The sequence below is a fragment of the Nicotiana tabacum genome, chromosome 23 (genome assembly GCF_000715075.1).
Source record: "Nicotiana tabacum cultivar K326 chromosome 23, ASM71507v2, whole genome shotgun sequence".
Lineage (NCBI taxonomy): Eukaryota > Viridiplantae > Streptophyta > Magnoliopsida > Solanales > Solanaceae > Nicotiana > Nicotiana tabacum.
Window position 1 is genome coordinate 135624071 of NC_134102.1, and position 17074 is coordinate 135641144.

Consider the following 17074-nt stretch of genomic DNA (forward strand, 5'->3'; position numbering starts at 1 on the left):
CTATTTGTTGTGAAATTAATTGATTTAGTTGTGTCTTTGGAATCTTGGTTGTGGCTATTGGGCAAATTGTGATATGATTTGATTTTGTTATGTTGCCGTGATAATTTTCCGTATAAATTGTTGTATTGTGTGAGTTATTATTTTGAGAAATTATTGTGTTGTGTGAGTTATTATTTTGGGGAGATAAGGGTGGCATTTCACCGTTGATATTATGTGGGTATAAGGGTGGCATTTTACTGTTGTTGTGTTTGTTGGAATATTGTCTGGGCGGAGCGATAAGGGTGGCTATAGAAGCGATAAAGGTGGCAATATGAGCAATAAGGGTGGCTATTAATATTGTCTGGGCGGAGCGATAAGGGTGGCTATAGGAGTGATAAGGGTGGCAATAGGAGTGATAAGGGCGGATATTGTCAGGACGATATGTGATGATGTGGGGTTATGGTGTTGATGATTTTCATGTGATGTTGTGATTTTTTTGTGTTTATTTTTATACCTTGTGTCATTTGTCTTGTTGTTGGTAAATTAATAACAATCTAATTTATGTTGAAATTGAGAGCCCGTGGCTATTGCCATGTAGATTATAAAATGAAATGTAGGCACGAGGTGCCGTGAGTAAATAATGAGGATATTTGGCACGTGAATTGTCCGTGCAGTTGTGATATGAAATATGGGAACGAGGTGCTGTGATGAAATGATAATGATATTTGGCACGTGAATTGTCCGTGCAGTTATGATATGAAATGAGGGTACGAGGTGCCAGAGAAATATGATGATTTAATTATGTGCACGAGGTGCCGTGAAAATATGAAAAATGGTGAGACCTGTATTTACGAAAAATATAAAAATGGGCTGAGACCCGTATTTTTATGATTATGAAATGGGGTGTCACATGGTGACTTCTTAATTGAACGAATTATATTCAAAATATTTATTTGGAAGGATTTTTACTTGGAAAGTATTACATGAAAGAATTGTATTTGAAAAATATTCATTTGAGGAAATTATATTTGAAAAGATTTATTGAAAGAATTATATTTGAAAAATAATTATTTGTGAAAATTATATTTGAAAGAGAGTTACTTGGAAGAATTATATGTGAAGGACAGTTATTTGAAGGACTTAATTTAATTGGGTGTAATTGTGTTTATTAATTGTTGAGTGATATTAATGGTACTCTTGTTGTCTGATGTGCATATCACTGGTTGTTTTATCATGCCCTTATTGTTATTTGTTTCCTGTTATTTTTTATATTATATTGCACATGTTAATAGACTAGTGAGTGTCTTGAGTGTACCTCGTCTCTACTCCACTGAGGTTAGTCTTGATACTTACTGGGTACGGACCGTGGTGTACTCATACTACACTTCTGCACATTTTTGTGCAGAGCCAAGTATTGGAGATATCGAACTTGAGCAGAGTTAAAGCGGGATCGTAAGGATTCAAGGTAGAGCTGCTTGGCCGTCGCAGTCCCTTGGAGTCTTTTCATTTCATTGTATTGTTAATTTGTAATCAAATAGTATTGTATATTCGGTCATCGTGATCATTCCATGTATTCAATTAGAGTTCGTGACTCAGTACTACCAGTCTTGGGAGGTTGTATATTGTAATTATTTCCACTGTTAGTTTAAAAAAAATGGCTTCAAAAGGTAATTGAAATCGGCTTACCTAGTCTTACAGACTAGGTGCCATCACGACGCCTGTGGTGGAATTTTGGGTCGTGACACATATAAAGTTGTACAATATGTTACATGAAGCTGACAAGGAAAGAGTATCAATGTAAGGCCAATAATAGAAGAGTTTCTAATACAAATCAACAATGAAAATAAGGAGAACACAGATGACATCGAGAAAACAATCAAGCAATTGAGCAATCACACAGTCAGAGTACAAAAAATATAAAAATGGCACGGCATCACCCTTCATACTTTTACTCTCGTCCTTACCATAAAATGATGAATAATTTAAACACGATTCAAGACAATTCCAACTTGAACATAGTAAAGCGTCAAGTGAGTTATTAAGCCAATTTAGGATTTAAATAAGGTAAAATAGTAAAGAGGTTGTGCAAATAAAAAATCAATTAAATTTAGTATAGAAATATAGGAGATCCAATATAATATTGTATTTATACAATTTAAGACATTCAATCAAATATTTAACGCGATAAATATGGGATTTATTAAAGTAAAACGTAATAACAATTTTTTACATAAATTACACGACAATAAGATAATGAGGAAGTAGAGGTATCAATTAGACTAAAAGTATAATCACCATTTAAATTAGTAGATCTTCGAATAAGATATGAGTTTTATTTTTGAAAGACACATAAGTGGAACAACTTGAAAATTCTTTCGTTTATATCTGCTAAATTTTCAACAACTTAACATGTCACATAGAATGCATGACTCACACAAGAAGTACATATTATTCCATCTTTAATATATTTATGGTTAATTAATTATGCTCAAAATATAATGAAGTGATTTAATAAAACCACAATAACCTTCCTAGCATAGAATGCATCATGAGAATCACAATCGAAATTAACCTTAATATCACAATAATTTCATATTTATTCATTTGTTGCGGCGTGCAACCCGTTTCCACAATATAATCCTTCTATTAAATTCCGTTATGGTGTGCAACCCAATCCATCAATATAAACTTAAGATAAAATCTGTTGCGGCGTGCAACCCGATCCCACAATATAATCCTTCAAATAAATTTCGTTGCGGCATGCAACCCGATCCATCTATATAAACTTAAGATAAAATCCGTTGCGGCGTGCAACCCGATCTCACAATATAATTCTTCAAATAAATTCCGTTGTGGCGTGTAACCCGATCCAGCAATATAATATTTCAAATAAATTTCGTTGTGGCGTGCAACCCATTCCAACAATATAATCTTTCAAATAAATCCCGTTGCGGCGTGCAACCCGATCCAACAATATAAATCATATCTGTTGCGGCGTGCAACCCGACCCTCAAGCAACACCTATTAAGCAACCAATTTAAAATCAACTACGATATACCACAAAATCAAAAGGGATAACGAGGCTACACAAAAAAGTCACAACTAATGAAAAAGGCTACACGATAGCTCACGAAATCAAATAACAAGGAAGTGACAATCCATAAGCCAAGGCACAATTTATGAGCGTCAATTGACAATTAAGGCATGTAGCAAGTAAAGCATGAATTCAACGAGTGATTACAATCAACATATAAGGGTGAACTTGACAATAAGGATGAAACTTGTATTAACAATTTCAAGTAAAGCATGTACAAACAATTCTAACAACAAAAGAGATAATCATGAAACGATATTTGCAATCAATTGTATAAAAGGAGTCTAACAGTCCAAACCGGTCAAATACCACATATAGGTCGTGTACCCACTCGCCACCTCGCGTACACGACCTTCACATAACACGAATGACACAATCATCTCAAATCCTAAGGGGTGGTTTCCCCCACATAAAGTTAGACAAGACACTTAACTTAACGCAGTTAGGCCGATATTCTAAAATGGCATTCTCTTGTGAAATGACCTCCGGACGACTCAAATCTAGTCAAATTAATTACATAAATAATTACAATTCATAGAAAATATTTTCGGATAATAATACGTCGGTTTCCAATTTTATTCTAAAATTCAGCTCGAAAGTCAACCCCGGGGCTCGCACATCGAAACCCGATATAAATTCACGAAATATGAATACCCATTCCGATACGAGTTTAACCATACCAATTTTATCAAATTCCGATAACAAATCGACCTCCAAATCTTAAATTTTTGTTTTAAAAAGATTTTACAAAAATCTCATTTTCTTCTAATTGATTCACTAATAAAAGATGAAAATAATTATGAAATCATAAAATATAATAAAAACCGAGTAGGAAACACTTACCCCAATCCATTTGGTGAAAATTCTCTCAAAAATCGCCCAAATCCGAGTTTCCTAGCTCCAAAAATGATGAAATGAGCAAAAAAATAAAACTGCTCAATAAAAACCTATTTTTCGTCCCTAAAAGTCTATTTTCTATCACTACAAGTCCATTTTCCGTCACTAAAGGTCCGCACCAGAACATGCTTGCACCAGAAGTTTAATATTTCACTAAAATTGTTCTAACTCCATCATACGAACTCGGAATTCGACGATTCTGGTTCCTATGAGTCACAAATAATAATACGAACCTTGTACAATTCGGAGCTCATTTGCTTAATGCGATACTAATTTTGCTTGTTAAACAATTAACTCATGTTTAGCGCTAAAAATCCAATCGTGATTTGGTGAAATTAGACCAAACATTCCAGATCATTCCTATAATTCATTATCAAACTCCTGGAAGTCTCAAAATCAAATTTTGATCTCTAGAACTAAAAATGAAAATTTGGATCATTACATGCTTATGCTCAAAACACCAAATTTTTCCAAAACTCATCTGAGATAGCTTGTAGTGTATCAACCATAACCTTTTGTACCAAACTCCAACTTCCAAATGGTTTAAATTTATGAAAACTAGATACAAAGAGATACAACTTTTATTTTTGTATCATCGCCAAATTCCTTATAGATTACGAGATATAAGCTTCCAAAGTCAGCCATGTGCAGCAGAAATTTCTGCGATGCACACTGCCAGGCAAAATAACTGCAGTACCAAGCTTCAGTTAATTGATCATAACTTTCTGTACAAATGTCCAAATGATGAATGGTTTACATTTCTGGAAACTATATTCAAAGGGATACAATTTTTATTTTGGATCATCTCCAAATTCTTTACATATTACGAGATATAAGCTTCCAAAGTTAGCCCTGTGCAGCAGAAACTTCTGCGAAGCACACTGCTGTAGCCAAAAACCAGCAATTAACAATGGCCTAGAAATGGTCTGAAACCACTCCGAAACTCACCCGAGCCCCTCAGAACCCCGTCTGAACATACCAACAAGTCTCAAAATATATTACGAATTTAGTCGAGACCTCAAATCACATCAAATAACACTAAAACACGAATCGCACCCCAATTCAAGCTTAATGAAAACTAACGAATTCTAAATTCTACATTCGATGCCGAAATCTATCAAATCAATTCGGAATGACCCCAAATTTTGCACAAGAGTCCTAAATGTCATAATGAAGCTCTTCCAATTTACGGAATTGAATTTTGACCCTGATATCAATAAAATCAACTCCCGGTCAAACTTTCTAAAAATCTTCCATTTCCAACTTTCGCCAAAAATGTGTCAAATTGTCCTACGAACTTCTAAACTCAAATTCGGACATACGCCTAAGTCCAAAATTACCATACGAAGCTATTGACATTATCAAAATTCCATTCCGGAGTTATTTACTCAAAAGTCAAACTTCGGTCAACTCTTTTTATTTAAGCTTCAAAAATAAGAATTGTTCTTTCAATTTGGTTCTGAATCTTCCGGAAATCAAACTCGATCACACACGCAAGTCGTAATACATATTACAAAATTGCTCAGAACTTTAAGTCGCTAAACGAAATATAAATTCTCAAAACGTCGGGTCGTTACAATCTTTCTCCTTCGGTTGGATGACATGTTACAACTCGACCAATAACATATCCTTGTTGGCGACGTGACCACATTTTGTATGGTGTGGACCATACGAAATATTATGAAAATTCTCGGTATAATAAATTCAAATTCATAGCATCTTCGTTTTTGCTATTCATCGTAAAAAATTTAGTTAACATTATTTTTTTAATCATAGGATTATTTACAATTCTACTAATATTGTCCGTATTTTTGAAGGAAATAATTTGTTGTCCATCAAGATGGAGTTGAAGATGGTATACATTTGGAATCATTTCACTAAAGCAAATATATGCCATGCAGCCTCAGGTGGTATCACCCATCTAGCAGATTGGTATTTCTTTATTTCATCTATTTCTATATTCGTATCGTTAGGATGTATATGGAATACAATTTTATCATGTCCTTTGCAAATATATTTGTAAATGTACTTAGCAACTCTAATATCATAGCAAATCTCCACGTTTATATGACAGTTAAACTTACAAAGTAAGAACGGATTGTAGAAAATAACCCATGAATTATTAAAAAGTTATACTCTAATTTCCACATATTTTTTCGGATTTCGTCTTCTATAAATAAGGTATGAATTTTTTCCTTTAGTTGTCTATTCAACAAACTCTTTTGGAAACTTGAATTTACATTGACCGTTTTTTTTCTTCATACATGGGCTTGTTGGATTTAATTGACCACAAGGACCATGTAGCATGTGCTGTGTAACAAGCTTAAATAAATCGGAGTTTTTTTTAGGATCTGGTAATTCAGCACAAATAAATTGATCATATGCCTCTATGTCAATAGTTTGTATTTTTCATCGAGTATAATAAGAAAATGAGCATGTGGAAGTCCCATTTTTTGGAATTCTACCGTGTACATAAATGCTTTAACTTTACCAATTACTTGTCTTTTTAGTATATCCTTTTTAAGCTCTTCTAGTTTTGCTCAAAATATTCGGCTAACTAAGTCAGGTCTATTCTGGACCTCATCTGTTGACAACAAGTTTTCTTGAATTTTCAGGCCAAGAAGGGTTGCATGTCATAGTTAGGAATATACCGGGTATTCCAAAATATTGCACCAATGCAATAGCATCTATATACCGGCGGCGCATATCTCTTGGGCCTCCTGTGAAGCTAAGTGGAAGTATTCTGTTCTTACCTACTTGTGAGCCTTCTCTCTCACCACGGCATAAAAGATCTAAAAGTCCCGCTAACACGTCCATCCTGATTAAATCTTGATTGAAAGAAGCGAAATCTAATCTTTGAGTTTCAACTTTTATCCATTCGTCTATAACATATTGTTGTAATAATCTTCCTGAATGTAAGATTATATTTTCATCATCTCTAATTTGGAGTTGATAACAATAGTATTCACGACAAGAAACGGGTTCTCTTTTTCGTTTGCCTTTTTGCATCACTTCAACTTCCATGTCAAGGAATCCATCAATTGAAGTTATATTGATTACACTTGAAAATTGTTCGTATTCACAATATGTATGTGTTCTAGAAAGGGTAGCTGAAGGCTTAAATTTTTTAATACCATAATGCCAACCATTTTGACCGTAAGGGAACAATAATGGATATTGCAATGGGTCATAACATCCATAATAATAACTTACCAGCTGGCTTCTATCACTTTTTGTATATATTCGGATATGTGGTGTAGGAATACAATTATTGGTATCTTGTTCTACCCATATTCCTGCCACTCTGACGTAGTTGGTAAGTTATATATTCGTTGGTCTAGACCAGCATCACACTTAAGCGCAATGTAGAAATCTGATAATTGTGGGATATTTATTAAGGATTTAAAAAATGTAGAGTAAGGATTAGTTTTTAATATTTCCATTAAATTTTTCACAGTACACTCGTTCAATTTATTAGAACATGCTATTCGATTGCTCACTTCATTTTCACTATCAAAGAAATATAATTGTAGATTTTTTTCTTTTTCATTACTTGGTATCAAGTCATTTATGAAATGATACATTTGTCCTTGAACTCGAAATGTGTAAATACCTTTATTCCTCTTTGCCAGTTCTTTGTCATAGGTCACTCCCAGGGACGTGAACGCAAATATATTATTGTATGTTCTTATGTAGGTTCGAAAATGCTTTGATTTTTCAGTATTTTCTAGATATAAGTGATGTTTGGCATATTTCGATATGTGTTGATGTTACTTTGCCCATGCTTTAACCACTTTTTGATATTATTTAATCTTTAAAACACCCAACGTAGTGTAATTATTGGTTTGATGACTAATTAAGTTATGTGTGACGATTTAAGGTGTTCGGAGTGCAAAATATGAAGAAAAGGTGATTTAGCTAGAGGAAGAAGGGTTGGATGCGTCGCATCCAACCTAGGAAAACATCATCATGCATGCAACCTTAGCAGTGAAGTTGGGCCATCGCGTCTGCCATCGCGTGCGAAACTGGGAAGTAGAAGTGAAGCTGGATGCGTCGCGTCCACCATCGCATGCAAGCTGAGAAATAGAGGACAAGGTGGATGCGTCGCATCCACCTTCGCAGGCAAAAAATTGAAATGGAGGACAAGGTGGATGCGTCGCATCCACCTTAGCATCAATCCCTGAAGCCGATTTGGACTAGGAATAGGAGAGCCTTGGCCCACGACTTTTGTACGCAATATATAAGCCAAAAATGCCTCCTTTAGGTTATCTAACATATTGGGAAGAGGGAAAAAGCCAGGAAAAAGCTGTGGAGGCCGGAATTCATCAAGTTTCATCTTTCTCCCACCAAACTTAGTAATTTTTATGTTTCTTTATATGATTTGTTGTTTGGCTACCATGTCTATATAGAGCTAAACTTCACGTTCTAGGGTTGTGGTTCTTTCATGACTATTGTTATTCGGATATTGATTTTGACTTCTTGATTTATCATATTAGTTTATTTATTCAATCTTGCACTTAATTATTTAATTGATTGATCACCAATTGAATATTATCTACGAATCTAGAATTGCACTCGAAAGTGGGAATTCTATATTGCATATAGGATTGAGTAGGGCAAGTTCTTGAACTCGGGCATCGGGGAACGGATTCGTAGTTAGGATAGACATATACCTAATTGCCTTGCTTGGTTGATTTACAGGAATTATAAATGCGTTCTTGTTGATTCTAACTCCATAGACATATAGGCGTTAGGTTAGCTTGAATAGGCGAGTAAGAACTCGACAGATTCTTATGAGCATTAACCCTGTCAACCAATAAGCTAGATAAATTAGTCGGTCAATTCAATTGAAGAATACAATAGGATTGTTAGATAGCCCATAACCCTAGATCGTTTTCATTACATTGAGATCCTTAAAATCTGCTCTTTCTCTGTTCAAAGTCTATTATTTATATTTTTCTTATTTAATTAGTTAGAATAAAATATTTTTAGATTTAATTCTTGTTTAGATAATTAAGATAGGCTAATTTAGTTAATAGTTAATCATAAGTCCTCGTGGGTTCGACATCCGACTTTGAGTCACTTTATTACTTGACGACCGCGTATACTTGCGTGAGTGTGTTTGGTCGCAACAAGTTTTTGGCGCCGTTGCCGGGGACTTAGAAATTAGCTACGTGACTAAGTTAAGCTTTTATTAGATATTTGTTTTCAAGTTTTAATTTTCAGTTTGCCTGGTTTGTGTCAACGCAGGGTTTACTCTCGAATGCAGAGGAGTAGAAGTGCAAACAACCTCATTCCTCTTGATCCAGAAATCGAACGAACATTACATAGAGTGAGAAGGGAACACGAAGCTAGAACGAGAATAGAAAGAGATTTGGACATCGCAATCCAACCACAGCCAATAGATATGGCAGGCAATGAAGAGCGTCCGGTAATCGAAGCCGCAAGGCCCAATCTTGCGAATATGACTCAGGCTATTGTGAAGCCTGATATCACTGGGCATTTTGAACTCAAACAGTACATGGTACAGCTGATTCAGTCCACAGGACAATATGTGGGTCTATCTCATGAGGACCCGCAGAGGCATATTCAGAACTTCTTGGAAATCACGGACACTTACAATTATCCGAACGTCTCCAAGGACTATGTCAGGCTGACACTATTCCCTTTTTCACTGTTGGGGGAAGCTAAAGAATGGTTGCAAAAGGAGCCCGCGAACTCTATCCACACTTGGGATGATCTAGCAAGGAAATTCCTGATCAAGTTTTTCCCAACTAAGAAGACAAAGTCGTTGAGGAGCCAAATTCTTGGGTTCCAACAACGGGATGGCGAGACACTTCGTCAAGCTTGGGAAAGATACAAGAAACTACTCAGAGACTGCCCGCATCATTGTCAAACTGATGAGGTATTGGGTCACACTTTTGTTGATGGGTTAGATGAAGCATCAAAGATGAATCTTGACTCAGCTTGTGGGGGTAGTTGCATGGCAAGACCGTATAGTGAAATACAACTCCTGCTAAATAATTTCACTGCTAATGACCATAATTGGCAAGGAGAGGGGGATTCACGAAGGGTAATTAAACAGAAGGCTGCCGGTTTGATTGAGCTTGATGACTTTTCTGCCATGAGAGCCGATATAGCAAAATTGGCAAATCAGATGAATAGAATGACAACACAACAAATGCAACATGTACAGCAGATGTCTATTTGTTGCGAACTATGCGGAGACAGTCATATGATTGACATGTGCCCCACGAATCCTGAATCTATATACTATGTGGGACAACAAAACAGAGGTCCTATGAATCAACATGCGCAATATGGGAACACTTACAACCCAAACTGGAGGAATCATCCTAACTTCTCATGGGGCGGAAGTCAACAGAATCAGTATAGGCCTCAAGGGAATTTTACTCAACCTCAGAAGCCACCCCAACAAATGGAAGAAAGTACGAATGACTTGCTGAAAAAGTTGTTACTAGACAATCAACAGCTCAGGACCGATTTCAGAAATCTTGAGAGGCAAATGGGGCAGTTAGCAGCAAACCAAAATACTAGACCTACAGGCTCACTTCCCAGTGATACAGAGAAGAACCCTCAAATTAATGCAGTTACACTTAGAAACGGGAGGGAACTAGAGGAAGCGCCAAGGAAGATAAAAGAAAAACCTATACCTGGGGGGAGTTGACACCTAAGGCAACACAAGAGTCAAAGGAAGATGATGCAAGTTCAGAGCGAATGGAGGTTACAAGGCCACCACCACCTTTCCCCCAAAGATTGCAGAAAAGGAATGACGATCGCATGTTCAACAAATTTCTCTCCATGTTGAGTCAGGTTCAATTAAATATTCCATTAGTGGATGTACTTCGTGAAATTCCAAAGTACGCTAAGTACATAAAAGACATAGTGGCTCATAAGAGGAAATTGACTGAGTTCGAGACGGTTGCACTTACTGAGGAGTGCACATCAAGGGTCTAAAACAAGCTTCCCCAAAAGCTTAAGGACCCTGGCAGCTTCACTATTCCAGTACAAATCGGTAATATTAACGTGGGACGTGCTCTGTGTGATTTGGGTGCAAGCATAAATCTGATGCCGTTATCCTTGTTTAAGCAATTAGGTCTGGGAGCTCCGAGACCAACCACCGTGATGTTGCAATTAGCTGATAGGTCCATAGCCTACCCCGAAGGAGTGATTGAAGATGTGCTGCTGCAAATTGGAAAATTCATCTTCCCAGCTGACTTCATTATTCTAGACTTCGAGGCTGATGAACAAGTTCCAATCATATTGGGACGACCTCTCTTGGCTACTGGCGATGCAATAATTAAAGTGAGAGAAGGGAAAGTGATTATGAGAGTGGACAACGAGGAGGCAGTCTTCAATGTCTACAAAGCAATCCAACTCCCCCGCCACTATGAGGAGCTCTCTATGATATCTGTGGTGGAGGTGGATGAGAAACTTCTTAACACGAGTGTATATTTAGGCGACTGTTTAGAAAAAGCAATCATGCTGTTTGATAGCTTGGAGATGGATGATGAGGTTGAGGAGATGAAGGGAATCCTAGATACATCATGTGGTTACATGCAAGGAATAATCCCGTTTGAGCCCCTGAATAGGCCAAGTGGCCCCCCACCAAAGCCGTCAATTGAAAAAGCTCCAAATTTGGAACTTAAACCCCTACCCCCTCACCTTCAATATGCTTATTTGGGAAGTTCTGACACTTTACCTGTTATTATTTCTGCTCACTTGTCTAAATTACAGGAAGAAAAGCTATTAAGGGTGCTACGTGAGCACAAGCGAGCAATTGGGTGGACAATGTCTGACATTAAAGGCATTAGTCCAGCTTTCTGCATGCACAAAATCCTCATGGAGGACGGACACAAGCCGAGTGTAGAACACCAACGCCGACTAAATCCAATCATGAAAGAAGTGGTAAGGAAAGAAGTGATTAAGTGGCTTGATGCAGGTATTGTATTTCCAATCTCTGATAGTAAATGGGTAAGCCCCGTTCAATGTGTGCCGAAGAAAGGGGGGATAACCGTAGTAGTTAATGAAAATAATGGCTTAATTCCTACAAGAACTGTAACTGGATGGAGAATTTGCATAGATTACAGAAAACTAAACAATGCCACCCGGAAAGACCACTTTCCCCTGCCTTTTATTGACCAAATGCTTGATAGATTAGCTGGCCAGGAATACTACTGTTTCCTGGACGGTTATTCGGGGTATAATCAGATTGCTATAGCCCCAGAAGATCAAGAGAAAACTACATTTACATGTCCTTATGGCACGTATGCGTTCAAGAGAATGCCCTTCGGTCTTTGTAATGCACCTGCGACTTTTCAAAGGTGTATGATGGCTATTTTCACTGACATGGTTGAAAGATATGTAGAAGTATTCATGGACGATTTTTCTGTGTTTGGATGTTCTTTTGATAGTTGTTTGATGAACCTTGATAAAGTGCTAGCTAGGTGTGAAGAGACGAACTTGGTGCTAAACTGGGAAAAGTGCCATTTCATGGTACGTGAAGGTATAGTTTTGGGGCACAAGGTTTCAAAAGATGGTCTACAGGTGGATAAAGCAAAGGTGGAGACGATCGAAAAATTGCCCCCGCCGACATCCATCAAAGGCATTCGCAGTTTCTTGGGTCATGCAGGTTTTTATCGTCGTTTCATTAAAGATTTTTCGAAAATTTCTTCCCCTTTGTGCAGGCTTCTAGAGAAAGACGTTACCTTCAAGTTTGATAATGCATGTCTGAAAGCATTTGAGGAGCTGAAGGGAAGATTGGTGACTGCACCAATTATCATTGGCCCCGATTGTGCACAACCATTTGAGTTGATGTGCGATGCAAGTGACATAGCAATTGGAGCGGTGTTGGGGCAAAGGAGGGATAAAATCTTTCACTCCATTTATTATGCAAGCAAAACTATGAATCCAGCTCAGATGAATTATACAGTGACTGAAAAGGAGTTGCTTGCAGTGGTGTGGGCGTTTGACAAGTTCAGATCCTATCTAGTGGGAACCAAAGTCATCGTCTACACAGATCATTCAGCTATCAGATACCTATTTGAAAAGAAAGACGCCAAGCCGAGGCTGATTCGTTGGGTCCTCCTCTTGCAAGAATTTGACTTAGAGATCCGAGATCGAAAAGGGACAGAAAATCAAGTGGCCGATCATTTGTCCAGATTAGAGAGCCGGAACCATGTAGCTGAAGGAGGGTCAATTAAAGAAACATTTCCGGATGAGCAAATATTGGCAATCACCTCAGGTGAAGCCCCATGGTATGCAGATTATGTGAATTTTATCGCAAGTGGGGTAACGCCACTAGAATTGACAGCTGACAATAGAAGAAGATTCCTACACGATGTAAGGTTCTACGTGTGGGATGAGCCATTCCTATATAGGCAGTGTGCAGATCAGTTGGTGAGAAGGTGTGTTCCTGAGGAAGAGATGAAGGCTATACTACATGACTGCCATGCGTCACCATATGGAGGTCATCACGGCGGGGATAGAACCGCCCAAAAAGTGCTACAATCAGGTTTTTATTGGCCAAAATTGTTTAAGGATGCACATGCCTTCGTTAAAAATTGTGATAGATGCCAAAGAACTGGAACTATCACGAGGAAGCACGAGATGCCCTTGCAAAATATACTGGCGGTAGAACTTTTTGATGTTTGGGGGATTGATTTTATGGGACCATTCCCATATTCTAACGGACACAGATACATCTTGGTGGCGGTCGACTATGTTTCTAAGTGGGTAGAGGCCATAGCTCTTCCTACTAACGACGCAAAAGTTGTGGTAGGCTTTGTAAAGAAGCACATCTTCACACGTTTTGGGACCCCAAGAGTGTTGATAAGCGACGGGGGAACTCACTTTTGTAACAAACTGCTGAATAATATTCTTGCAAAATACGGAGTCAAGCACAAAGTTTCCACTGCCTATCATCCCCAAATAAGTGGTCAAGTAGAAGTTTCCAACAGAGAGGTCAAGCAGATTTTGGAAAAGACAGTAAGTATGAATAGAAAGGACTGGGCCGGGAAGCTGGATGACACATTATGGGCATATCGCACTGCGTACAAGACCCCAATAGGCACTTCTCCGTACAGGTTGGTTTATGGGAAGGCCTGCCATCTGCCCGTCGAGCTTGAACACAAAGCATATTGGGCGATTAAAAAGCTAAATACGGAGATGGACTTGGCCGGTGAAAAGAGATTGCTACAACTCAACGAGCTTGATGAGTTTCGATTGCATGCGTATGAAAATGCCAAATTGTATAAAGAGAAGACCAAAAGATGGCATGATAAGCATATCCAACATCGTGAGTTTGAACCAGGTCAACAAATTCTACTGTTTAATTCAAGGCTAAAGCTTTTTCCAGGAAAGCTTAAATCTCGATGGTCGGGTCCGTTTGAAGTGGTTAGTGTGAAACCTCATGGTGCGATAGAGTTGTGTGATAAGGGGTCCAATACGACATTCTTGGTAAATGGCCAAAGAGTAAAACACTATTGGGGTGGTGACATTGCACGTCACAAGACCACAATGGATTTAGTGGAGGCATGAAGAACATGTTGTGTCGTGCCGCGACGTTAAATCAGGCGCTTCTTGGGAGGCCACCCAAGTTAGTTAGTTTATTTTTATTTTTATTTTAAATTTTTTTTTTCTTTTCTCCTTTCTTTTCGTAGGACATAGATTTTATTCAAGAAAACGAGGCGGATGCGTCGCGTCCCCCTCAGCAAAAAAAAAAAAAAAAAAAAGGAGACGGGCCAATTGCTCAAGGCAGTGAAGTCTGCCTATCGTGCCCGTATCGCGTCCGAAAATTTTTTTGAAGGAAGACAAGGGGATGCGTCGCGTCAAAGCTCGCACGCACAGGTAAGTAATATATATTTTAACACATCTTAAGATAACCTATTCGAACAAAAACGTTTCTTGCGACGCATCCACTCGTCTCGTTTTGGCGACGCCTACGAACGCAGAACAGAATTCTCTCATCGAAATTGTAACGCAATAAGATCAAACGCGACAGGTACGCATCATCCTCTTCGTTCTTCCGTTGGCTTCTCTCCAAATTCGTCTCTCCTCCCTCCTTCAATGGTAGCAACAAGTAGGTTTTGCAATTTCAAGATTTTTAGGGCTGTCGTTCTTGGTAGTTGTAATGGTTGAGAGATGATAAACTATAATTCCCTTCATCTCGTCCAACTTTGGGAGGGTAGTTGCACTGCTCAACTGATAGAATGAACTAGGCACACTTGTTGCATACCACATGTTCGACGAATTGTCCCTGAGAAAAATTTAGGCGTCGGTGAAGTCTGAGTAACCGAGCAACATTGGTGTATGCTTGAGAGTAAGTGTGGGGTCGAGTGAGGGGCTATGTGAAATTGAATTTTTGAAGAAAGTTATCACATACTTGCTGAAAGTCATGAGCTACAATTCCATGAAGAGTGAATGGCATGACTTTACGAATAAATTGAAGTCTGCAAGCTGTTGCAATTGCTTTCAAGCTGAACTTCGCTGTTTCATCTGCTAATTGTTGAATTCTTTGCATTGCAGGTACTTAGATTCGTAAAATGACAGCAGCGAGTAAACCATCCAAGCAACAAGACAAAGATGGTAACAAGCAACTGCCCAAAAAGCCTACCGGAAGGGCAGCGGGCGGTCCAAATCCACAGAAAAAGAGGAAGCGGACGGAGAAGGAAATGGAACTGCAGCCTAGGCAGTTAAGTGATGATTCAGAGCAAGATGAGGAGGAAACATTGGTCCGGAGGACAGTGAAGAAGGGTATTACACCAAGCAAAGGAATAGAGATACGAGAGCCTGTGACATACCAAAGAAAAGCTTCGAGAATGAGTGCTCCAACTGATAAAGGGAAGGAGAAGATTACTACAGAATCTGAATCCGATTCCGATTCGGACAATGACCACCTACAGATCAACATGAGTGATGAAGACGAAGGTGAACCCATAGACCGAGTTGATTGGGAGAAATACTTTGTTAATGAGAAGGCATTCTGAGCCTATAAGAAGATATTGGTTTCAAAGAAGTACATTCCGGAAAAGCCGATAAACATCGGACCACTTAAGACAAAGTACTCAGAGTTTCTCAAGTCAATTCGAGAGGTGCAAAAATGGGGACCCATTCTGAAAGGTCATGGTAAAGCCAACCTCACCATTGTTAGAGAGCTCTACGCCAATTGGAGTCACGCACGGGGAAACATTGTGCGAGTAAGAGGGGTAGATATTAATGTGTCAGCTGAAGCTCTGAATAACTTCTTAAGGGTGCCACACACACTCACTGACAGGTTTGACGCCATATGCAAAACACCAGATTATGCACACATTAAGTCTGTCCTATGCCCTACCAGGAAGGATGCAGAATGGAAGCATGGGAGTATGGAGTACCACTCTATAGCAAAGGAATTCATGAGTGCGTTAGCACGTGTGGCTCTAAATTTCATTTGTAACCGACTGCTGCCATGCCAACATAAAACTGATGTCCCTCGTTACCGCGCACTCGTATTATATGCTTTATTAGAGGGGATACCACTCAACTTCGGAGCCATCATGCATGATCAAATGCAGCGAACCAGGATGAATTACAAGTGGAGGCTGTTCTTTGCTAATACCCTAACGGCTTTTTTAACAGAGAGGGGAGTACTATGGGACAAGGAGAATGACGACATTGAGGCTAAAGCTCCAGGACCATATGATGTCACTCATGTTCTAGAGCCGAACAAGGGAAGGTCTTCTAAGCTCACCGTCCAACAATTATTTGAGCATATGCAAGCAGATATGCAAGAGAACAGGGCTGAGCTGATAGCGACTCGTGTCGAGTTGAGTGCCACCAGGGATGAGTTGAGACAGACTCGTGTGGATCTAAGCCGAGTTCAGACCGAGCAGGCCACGATGATGAAGGAGATATCATTACTCCTCAGAGCTCTGGTTCAATGTGCAGGTATAGACATCTCCCAGCTGATTGCATCATCCACTGCCGGACCATCCACTCCTGTTCCTCCCATAGTCACCGAGGCTCCACTCAACAGGCCTATTGAGGTCGCTATAACACCTGATACAGAATCAGCACCAGTTGTTGATGATAGGAATGCTATGG